This window comes from Tupaia chinensis, unplaced genomic scaffold (assembly GCF_000334495.1).
Source record: "Tupaia chinensis unplaced genomic scaffold, TupChi_1.0 Scaffold145257_1, whole genome shotgun sequence".
Lineage (NCBI taxonomy): Eukaryota > Metazoa > Chordata > Mammalia > Scandentia > Tupaiidae > Tupaia > Tupaia belangeri.
In genome coordinates this window covers 1,042,369-1,051,669 of record NW_006205117.1, presented here as the reverse complement: position 1 = coordinate 1,051,669, position 9,301 = coordinate 1,042,369, and positions in this window count along the sequence as shown.

Genomic DNA, 9,301 nt, shown 5'->3' with positions numbered 1-9,301 from the left:
GAGAGTTTAAGCCACCGGGTCTGGGACCGGAACCATGGTTGACTACATGGGAGTCCAGCAACATAGCCATTACGCTAACTGCTGGTCCCAGATCTTCTCAGTAATTCTGAAATGTTATTAAAAAACATTTTTAAAATGAGCTTTTCATTTTTTTAGAAAAGTTACTGTTAGTAATTTTGATATTAAATTGAGTTTATAGATTAATTTAGAAAAAAATAACATTTATAATATTGGATCCTCTCTTGATTTTCTTAAAAAAAATTTAGAGATATTTCTTCTATAAAACATATGTACTCACTGAAGAGACAGAAAGTCAGATAGGGAGAAATCATTGTGGGGGTGGTCACACTGCAATTGTTTTTCCTCCTTTCCACTCTGGGAATTTTGGGCATGAATACACACATGCCTGGCATGAGTTTCAAGCCACTGAGTCCAGGACTTGAACTGTAGTCACCCACCTGGGATTCCAGTGCTTTACCACTATGCTACCTGCTGGCTCCGGCTCTTCATATTTTAAAATTGTCTTAATGTAGCCCCTGAATATTTTGTATTACATTTATTCATAGTTATATTATCTTTTTGTTTTTATCTTAAAAGATGTTTTTCTCCCATTTTATTTTCTAACTTTTCAAAAATGTATTCTTACATGCATGGTTACCATACTAAGCAGTAAATAAAATAAATGCTCATTTCCATTTTTTTCATACACATCTTTATTACCACAAGTTTTAAAACACATGCATCTTACAAACCTTCTGAATGTTAAATGTTTTGTAGACACTAATTGAATAATTGGGTTTTGTTTTCAGCTACTGTCTGAGAAATGTAGATTCACTGTTAGTATTTTTTTACTGGGGTACAGTGGATTACAATTCTAGATTCTCATTACAATTTAAGGTAATACTTCATTCACTATAAATGTAATAAGGACTAAAAATTTTGAAAACTATACTAAATAAATTTTTCTCAAAAAATATAGGACCCCCCCTTAACCTCGTTGCCATTTAGACTATATTAGAAAAAATGTTATGTCATCAAGAATTACATTATCAGCAATATTGTTAAGATATTTAAATTAATAATGTCAGATGTATAAATGGGATGGGACAATTAGCACGTAAAATTCTATCCATACTTTTCTTTGAATCCTAATCTTTTTTAAAAAATAATTTATGTATTTGAACTGCACTAATCTGCTTTTTATACTAAGAAGTATTTTTCCTGCTCAATTAAAGATATTGTATTTTTATTTTAAAAATTGTATTGAAGAGGAGATTTTCATATGATCCGTAATAGGACCAGAATTTAATTACATTTTGTATACACTAACATTTGTCTTAGCAAAAAGTAATTTTGTTTTACGTTTCTTCAAAATGAGTCTCATTAATTTTTCGTTCACATTGTTGTAATTACTCTTGGTTGTAGCTATGCATTAAAATGAAAATATATTTTAAAAACAAACATTTCAGACCACAAAAATGGCTAGCTAAAATCAGTTGTGAAAGTAGGTCAAGGCTTGAGAAGAAAAGAAAAATGAATAAAATATTATGAAATAGACATAAAGTTTTCATTTTCTTGTGCCTCAGGGTATAAGACAAATATGACAATGTTGATTTTAGATTTTCATCTTGCTTTTTTGGAAACGTTTTGGGAATCAGTGAAGAAAAAGTCTCTAATGCTTTTCTGATACATTAAAAGGAATAAAGACATATAAAGTTAACATAGCAAATAGAGAAAATTGTTAGAAAGATAATTGTTCAGTTTGTCTTGTTTTCATATCTCATTTCTCTTTCATTAACAATGAGTTATTTTTAAAATAAATTAATCCTTTAGCCTTGAATTTTTCTTTTCCTCCAAGAAAAAAAAAAGAAATTTTAGGAAGAACAGATGACCACACTCTGTTTTCATACTGTCATAGAATAAAGTCAGAAACCAATCAATGAATGAATTATTTGAATTATACTTCAAAACTCAATAGGAATACAGAAGCAGCTATTATTTTTAAAAGAACAGAGGAAAGCACAGATTCTCTAATTCAAAGCACATGGCGGTAGGAAAAGAGCTACAAAACTCTTGACAACCTAAGTCTTCTTAAACTTGAGACCTATATGCAAATAAATTAGCACAAGATAACTAAGGAAATCTAAATTAATAATAATTAGCAATTAGAGATCATATACTTTTTGACAACTTTGTCTATAGAAAAGCTACAAGTTCACTCTCTAAACAAAGAAAAACTTAAACATTAGTCCATGTTGCTTTCGTGTTTTTTCTCCTGAACTTTTGTTGACCATGGTTAGAGTTCCGGACCTGGTGGCTTGAAACTCATGCCAGACACATGTGCATGCATGCCCAAAATCCCCAGAAGAGAATGGAGGAGAAAAAATTGCGTGTGGCCATCCCCCCAGGAGGGTGGTTTCTCACTATCTGTCTCTCTGTCTCTCTCTGTCTCACTGGTACAACAGACATGCCTTATGGCAAAAATCCCTTGAAAAATAGAGAGAAAAAGAAAGAGAGAGAGAGAGGAAAGTGAGAAATTATCCCCCCTGGGAGATGGCCACACCATAATACCCTCTCTTCCATTCTCTTTTTGGGATTTTGGGCATGCATGCACATATACCAGATATGTTTTTCAAGCCACTAGGTCCGGAACTCAAATTGCAAAGTTAACCCTGTGGGATCCAGCCCCTGTAACCACTGTGCTACAGACTGACCATTATTAAGAATATTATTGAGGGCCAGCTTGAAGGACGTTTCTTACTTTCTCATTTTCCATCTCCCTCTGTCTCTCCCCTGCCAGAGCATGTGCCCTGTTGCAAATAAAAAATAAAAATAAAAAAAGAAGAAGAAGAAAAAGAGAAAGATATTATTTATTTAAATTGTAATGTATGCTGGATGTAAAGAGTATTTTCTCTGCTGTGTTCTAGAGTCATCTTTTTTTTAATACTTTTTTTTTTTTGAGAGGTTTTTGCTATAGGTTGTGTGTGCTCGCCAGAAAGACAGAGAGACAGAAAGCGAGAAATCACACTCCGAGGGGGGATGGCCACTCTGCAATCCCTTCTCCTCCAGTCTCCTCTCGGGATCTTGGGCATGCACGCACGTGCGTCCGGCATGAGTTTAAGCCACCGGCTCTGGGACTTGAACCGTGGTTGACTACACGGGAGTCCAGCAACATAGCCATTATACCAACTGCTGGTCCCTCTAGAGTCATCTTTTGAAGTACAATGAGTGATCTAAGTTCTTTTAATAGCTATTAGTTTTAAATAAAAAATACATATGCTGGATTTGGAAATTGATGTTAAAATTGCAAGGGAAGCTTTATTTGTTTCTCTAGTTTGTTTGTGTGTTTGTTCTTAAATCTTGTTATGCATAACAACATAGCATATATATCTGTGAGAAAAGGAAATTCAGGAGTGACAAGATAAGAAAAGTAGACAGGGCCTATATAATAGGGAGCTGTTTACTGAACCAAGCATCTTTTTCTTTATCCTGTGACTTCAAAGACCATATAAGAGAACTCAGGCTACAAACAGAACACTGAGTTTTCAGAGGGATCTCTAGTTCAGAGAAGAGTTTATCATGTGTTTAAACAAACACTGAGTTAGTCGGCTCTACTTAGACTATATATCTTCATCTAAACTACTTGACAATGCTTTAAATTTCATACTTTTAAAAAAATACTTAATTTACTTAACTTTATTTATTTATTTATTCATTCGTTTATTTGAATTTGACCAGAGAGGGACAGAGTGACAGAGAGAGAAACAAAGTGAGAAAGCAAGCTGCCAGATTCGGGACTCGAACCAAAGTCAGCCATGTGAGAATCCAGAGCCTTTAACCACCACGCCACCTGCCGGCCCCTAAATTTCATACTTTATAAAGAAGGAAAAACACATGAGTGACAAACCATTATAGATGGAATGAAAATAATGTAGATGTATGGAAATAAGTTCATGTAATGTTATAAAGATGAAGATCAAATAGCAAACTGAACATAGGATGCCCTGTTACTTTCCCTGCATTTACTCTTGGATACATAAAACGAGATTTGGGTAGCTGGTAGGACTCTGAACAATGTAAAATTGAAATAAAATGTAGCCCCAAATGGAAAACCCAACACCAAAATAAATGAAACGAATGGAAAAGGTCGAGCAGGGTGGAGTTGTAATCTTTCTCAAACTGTCTTAGATATTTCAGTACATTTACTCTTCTGTCAATTTTTACATTAGGTGGAAGCAGGCCAGCTTGAGGTGTAACATGATTGCAGTCCGTTTGAGAGTGGCCGGGAGATGGCGTAGTGATTAGGTCCCTGGAATCCCACCTGGTCGACCATGGTTGGAGTCTAGGACCCAGTGGCGTGAAAATCACACTGGTCACGTGTGCTTGTCTGCCCAAGAGCCCAGGAGAATGAAGGAGAAAGGATTGCGGTATGGCCATCCCCGCTGGGAGGTAACTTTTTGTTTTCCCTCTCTAAAAAAAAAGTAATAAAATTTTAAAAAGTAAAGCTCCTCAGGAGAGCAATCTGATCAGATCCTGAGTCAAGGGAAGGTCTGTTTTAGGAATGGTCAGATGAAAAACCAGGGATGGGTATTTAAAGAGAAACAGAAATCAAGAAAATTGCTCAAAGGAAAGTGATTGACTTGGAAAGATTGCAAGGAGGAATGATTTATATGTGTTGTATCTATAAATACTAAAAGCTAAGCTTTTAGAGACAATTTGGAGGCACTCATATATTGCCTCCTTGCAACCCAGCTGTAGAAATAAACTCCTTTCCAGCCTCTGCCTCTTAATTCATTAACCATGAGAAGAAGCAGCCGGACTTAATTTTCTGAATACCAGGCCACCAACTTTCTTCTCAAATTCTGTTTGGATTTTAATTGAAATTACATTAAAATGTACAGATATTTCAGACTGAATTGGCAGCTTTGTAATTATACAATGTACTACTCATGAATGTGGTGTATCTTTTCATTTAAGTATGCATTCTTTTTGGCCTTTTAATAAAATTGGCTCTTTCTGAATCTACATTTTGCTATTACAGACTGCATCTATATCTTTTATTATATTTCTAGTTTATTGTGGAGGCAGAGAAATACTATAGATGTTTTTATGTTGGTCTTGTATCAGCCACTTATAGCAGTTCTAAGAATTTGTTGATTCTCCAGACTTTTCTGTGTAAATGGTAGCATTTGCAAATATAAATAATATCTTTTTCCAGCTGTTTCTTTTCTGAGTGCTTTGCCCTTGACTTGGTTTATGGTGCTGACTTATGGTAATAATATTTACCTTTGTACCCAATATTTAAAAAAAGTTTCTAAAATTTCCCCATTAAGTGCTATGTGGCTACAAAGTTTGAGAGAAATATTGTATTAGTTTAAGGACATTGACTTCCCAATAATTATTCTAGGCGCCTTTAACATAACTGGTGTTCAAGGAGACTTCTATAATTATATGTTATGTCTTCTTTTTAGTTTATTAATGAAGTAAATTACTTTACTGATCAATATTCTGCTATTGAAAAACACTGACACTTTTGGTTTAAATCCTAATTGGCCACAATGTAAATGAATGTGATTACTTGATTATTTATTTGGAAATTTTGTGTCTGTGACAATATGTGAAGTTGGCATGTAATTTTTAGATTTTTTTGCCATCATTAACTGATTTTAACACAAGATTAAGTTATTCTAATAATCTAAGTCTGACAACTTTTTCTTCCTGTGCTTATTTTCTTAAATATCTTATATGACATAAAAATTATTCATTTTTTGTAAAGCCTTACTGTTCCTAAAGTGGTGCTTTATTGCAGGGATGGGGCGGTGGAGGAGGACAGGTTTTTTTTTTTTTTTTCTTTCCCATTTTCTTTTTTTTTTTTAAAAATTATTTATTTAATTTTATTTATTCATTCATTTAATTTGACTAGAGAGAGATACTCAGAGAAAGAGAGAGGGAGAGGGAAAGTGAGAAAGCAAGCCACCAGGTCTGGGACTCGAACCATGGTCGGCCATGTGGGAGTGTCCAATGCCTTAACCTCCACACCACCTGCTGGTCCCCTTTTTTGCCATTTTCATTTCTTAGTGATTATTGTTATATTGAAATTATTTTCATTTCTTAGTGATTATTGCTTTGTTCAAATTATCATTATTTTCCAAAATTGTATTTATTTAATCCATATTTTTAAATTATCATGTAACTTTCAAAATAGTGTTACCTTATGCTTGAGTTTGTTTTTCCACAGTTATTTTCCCTTTCAAATAACTACCTTAAGTTTTAATGAACTGTGTTTATATGTTTCTGTTCTTTTGTCTAGTTATTTTACTTCATTTCCATTATTTTATTTCTTCTTATTTCCTGTTTATTTGGATTTACTGGCTCTCTTTTCCTAGTTTATTGACTTGAATACACTTTCCACTTATTTTCAATATTCTTTGTTTTATAATAAATACGTGCAAAACTCTTTTCCTATAAGTACTACTCTATTATAGTCTACATTTTTACATGTATTATTTTCATTAAGCTCTAAGTATTCATTTGTAATATTACTATTAAACATGGAATGTTCTATGGTATGTTTTAGTTTTTCTAGAAATATAGAACTTTGATTTTTTTTATAGTTTTATAATTATTCCTAATTTATAACATGGACCATAGACATGTTTGTGATGCTGTTGAAAAATCTATTGTGGCTTTTTAGAATAGTTTCTTTTTTTATATGTAATTTTGTAAATATGCTTAAAATTTTCATGTTCTGTATTCATTGTTTTTTTATGTTCTTTTTCTCTATGAAATAAATTGATCAATGCTGGTATAATACTATTAATACTGTTACATTGGTAATTGGTGGCAATCAACTTGCCTACACATGAAGCTTTGAGGGATAGATTCGAATCATAGCAGCTGTGTTCTCTATTTGTCTGAAATGTATCGAGTTCTATGTAGTCCCATACCACAGTCCACTTTTAACTTCTAGTTGCACCTTCTCTGAACACACAACAAAACTAAACCTCACATATTGATATCAATCCTATCTAGTTACACATTAGTGCAAGCTTACTAAGCATATAAATTGGTAAATATCATTTAATTGCAAAAAAGACCTTATCAAATTCTGTTTTCACTTTATTTTCCAAATAGCTTTTTCCCAGATTATTTTTCTTACTAATGCAATAAATCCTATAAAAATTATTTCAAGCTGTGTCCTTGTGTAGTACACTTGCTAGAGTGTCTTTATTTTACCTTGTATATAAAACTCTTGACTCCATTTCTTTTTCCTGGCACATAGTAGGTGATAAGTAAATATTTGTTGACAGATGAGTGAGTGAGTATGAAAATATGTTTTCTCAGAAAACTGGTGAAACCAGAGTGTTTAAGTGAACCAAAAATACACAGAAAAACAACATAGCCCAATGCTCTTTTCTTAATTACATTAAAAACTTCAAAAAAGCAAACAGAGTAATTTATTGGTTTTTATTCACCACAAGTTTCACAGAAAAATAAAGTGGTATATTTATATTTAGATAAGAGTGTTGTAAATAACCGGCAATAATCCTAAATTTTGACTTGTAAAGTTATGGTGGTTCTAATTTATCTTCTCTTAAAATAACAGAGAAAGAATGAATAGAAAAAAGAAGAACATTTAACTGACCTTCTCTGGTAGGATCTTAGAATATTTTAGAATTGTAAACTCCATTTACACCAAACCAACTTTATGTTGCATCTAACTGGAACTAGTTTCACATTTAGCACCTCCCTCCCAGGTCCTCCCATAGGTCTATTCACATTGCCTTTGAATTTCTTGTTTGTACTATGTGTCCCCTTTTTTCAGACTAAAAATTCTTTGTAGATATCTCTATTATTTTCTCATTCAACAAACATTGAGTTTTCTCCATGCTCTAAGCATTATTTCTTCTCTATTTGTAGATCTTCACCAGCAATGATATACTGACTCAATAAGACTCAAATGAGTAAGTGAATGTTGGACCAATTGGTGGCATAATGGTTACGGTGTTGGATTCCAACATGGCTGACCACCATTAGAGTTATGTCCCTGGTGACTTGAAAAATCACACCAAGAGGTTGTGCATGCATACCCAAAATTCCAAGAGAAGAATGAAGGGGAAGAGATTGCATCCATGGTACTATCTCTTGTCCAAGACCACATGATTGCCTTTTTGTATTTTTATTACTTTCCTTGTAGATAGTGACCTGACTTGACTGAAATTTAGCCAGAAAGCCCATCTGTTCTTTCAGGCCTGGAATCCCCTTTTTAGAATAATTCTGTAGTGTTGAGAGAGTCAGACAGTACAGGCAAAGACACAATTGATAAATAATTTTTCAACTCCATTGTACCCTAGAACCTCACCTGATAGAACACTGGTTTATTCTTTGTCTTTTTTATAATTAAATATACTTTGTTCTTTGTTCTTAGAGTACCAGAGGAAAGGGAAAGGCGCAAACCTGAAAGTACTTCTAATTTTAAATTTATTCTTCTACTTGTCCAACCATTTAAGGTCCTAGACACTTTCAGTGCCCCAACCTAATTTTTCTTTTTTGAACGTTGGACTCCTTTTTTCTTGATACTGATAGTTTATTTATTTTTTAGAATTATTTATTTATTATCATTATTCTTTTCCAATCTGCTATAGAGCACATGCATTCCCTAGAGAGAGAGAAAAAGTGAGAAAGCAAACTGCCAGGGAACTCGAATTGTGGTTGGCTATGCGGGAATCCAGTGCCCCAACCACCATGATATTTACTGGCCACCTGATGATTTATTTTAAGATGACCAGATTAGTGAGAACTGTTAAACCTATCAATGGACTTCCTGTATTAAGAATAACTTACATGGGATATATACATATAATAATCACTAAGTAGACCTCTATTTAAAACACTAGATTTTAACATCTCGTTTGTTATATCAATTTTCGGGGGAGTTTTTTGTGGCTTTTTTTTTTTTTTTTTTTTTTTTTTTTTTTTTGGGGGGGGGGGGGTTTTTTTTTTTTTTTTGTTATTTTTGGGGGGAGTTTTTTGTGGTTTTTTTTTTTTTTTTTTTTTTTTTTTTTGGTGGTGGTGGTGGTTTTGTTGTTGTTATAGGTTATGTGCACTTTTTGGAGAGACAGAAAGTGATAAATTACTCCCCAGGGGGGACGACTACACTAAAATCCTTTCTCACCCACTCTCCTCTTGGGATCTTGGGCACATATGCACACATGCCTGGTATGAGTTTTAAGCCATGGGGTCCGAGATTCAATCCATGGTTGACTACGTGGGAATCCAGCAATGTAACCATTATGCCATC